Source organism: Cryptotermes secundus, unplaced genomic scaffold (assembly GCF_002891405.2).
Source record: "Cryptotermes secundus unplaced genomic scaffold, Csec_1.0 scaffold5321, whole genome shotgun sequence".
Lineage (NCBI taxonomy): Eukaryota > Metazoa > Arthropoda > Insecta > Blattodea > Kalotermitidae > Cryptotermes > Cryptotermes secundus.
The window spans coordinates 1,816-3,879 of record NW_019721827.1 but is presented as its reverse complement, the minus strand read 5'-3'; the positions used below and the strand labels follow the sequence as shown (position 1 = coordinate 3,879).

The 2,064-nt window shown below is 37.6% G+C and overlaps 1 pseudogene; it reads left to right on the top strand.

The window, feature by feature from the left end:
* Positions 1-605: 605 nt before the first annotated feature.
* The window catches only part of LOC117282063, a 1,894-nt pseudogene continuing 435 nt past the window's right edge, over positions 606-2,064 (top strand).

The window sequence follows — 2,064 nt, the reverse complement described above, 5'->3', positions numbered from 1 at the left end:
AATGGTTTATTAAGAACAGATTGTTGAAAATATTGATGTGAACATGGTATGCGCTTTTCTGCAAACACGAGAAGTTGGCATTTGGTCTATGAAGAAGGTGCTCATTCCCTGTGTTAGCGCTGTGTACAGCTGAATTAGTCTGAAAAAATTCTTGTTATTTAATTTGGAGTTCATTAATGAAAATTATGTTTTCACATTGAAGGAATAAGATCTCCTATCTCTTAAATAGATGTCTACATGAATTTCTAAATTTGAGACCTGCCGTGTTTCTGACAATTTTATTTTATAATGTAAACGTATCTTCTTGCTGTTAGGTGAATTACCTCAGCAAATGTTTCCATACCTCATTATAGAGTGAAAATAGGCAAATTAAATTGATATGAGAGGGCTAGTGTTGCAGAGAAGTGTCGCATCCCAGAACATTACACTTTTAATATTCACTTCTGTGAGAACCTAAAATCTCAGATACTCCTTTCCTGTCACTCTGTCTGCAGAGAACCTGGCTGATGATGATCCATGAAACACAAAGTTATATGCTTAGTCTTGAGAATTGTACTCATAGTACAGTGTAGTGTTTAATATAAAGTTCTGTGTTTATTTTTCAGGTATACCAATTGTGTCGTAACTTTGTGGTATCGAACCCCCAATTGTTGCTAGGTGAACGCAGCTATGTGCCAGAATTTGATTTATGGAGTGTTGGGTGCATTATGACAGAGATGTGAACAAGAGTTCCCATCCTGCAAGGGAATACGGAGCAGGGTCAGCTGAAATTGATTACAGATCTCTGTGTCTCTGTCAATCGAGGAGTGTGGCCTGGAGTTGAGTCCTTACCACTGAACAATAAGATAGAGTTACCACACAGAGGGAAACGTAAGGTATGTTAATGCAGAGTGAGCTGGCCATTTGCTTTTGGCTCATTGTGAATAATTTTCAGAAGAGTTGTTATATCTGCTTATGCTCTTAATTTGAATGCAGTGAACCAGAGTGTTCGGCTATTGTAGAACCATAATTATTTCAGTGTTTTTAATGTAGCAGACTTTGTACTGTTCTTTTCATGTTGGTAACAAAGATACCTTGGTGTGTGACCGGCTGCATCTTCAGTAAAATTTTTATTTTTATTATGAAATATTCTAGATGATTGGTTATTGTGTAATCCGTTATCTCCTTGGATGAATTTGTGTAATTAGTTTTCAGTATAAAAATAAGAAAGACTGAGAAAGTATATGAAAGACAGAATTAATATTTTGAAACTGAAAAATATTAGAAACTTGTATAGGGGTGTGAGTGGATTCAGGAAGGTTTAGCAACCTAGGACCCAGGATAGCGCAGGCGGTGTATCGATTGTCTACGGGCTGGAAGACTGAGGGGTTGGAATTTCAGTCACAGTAGTGTCAAGAATTTTCTACTCGTCCAGACTGACTCGGGCCCACCGAGCCTCCTATCCAATGGGTACGGGAGCCCATTTCCCAAGGGGTACAGAGCAGGTGAGTAAAGCTGACCACTCACCTCGAACACCAGCTATTGATGAGATCAAGAAAACATGGGTCTGTACATCCACTCCCCCATATGCCTTCATGGCATAGTGCTTAATTGGTTAAGCACAGGAACAAATTTACATTTAAGAACTTAGAACCATCTTGATAAAAAATTAGAATTGCAGTCTTACTCGCAGATTCCCACAGAGTTCTGAATATGTGGAAACCAGTGCTGGCTATTGAGTTTATATGTACTTAGGCAAACTGAAATGCATATATCTGAGCCTAGTCTGGATGTTGAAATTTCTGTTGTGTAATTTATTAGATATAAACTGCCAGGTCAGCTTGTGATGTAATGATGTAAGCAGGAAGTAAAACATTTTGTTTTGGGGTCTGTGAATTTATTCGTTATATTATGTTGCAAGGAAGAATTGCTGCAGGAGTGGAAGGAATGTGTTATTCATCCTTTTTATAAAAATGAAGTTGTGAGGTGTATAACTATTACTAACGTCATATTGAATTTTATCTAACTTTATTTCCAGGTTTAGACCTATATCCATATGTAGAATATTTTTTTTGGGGGGGGGGG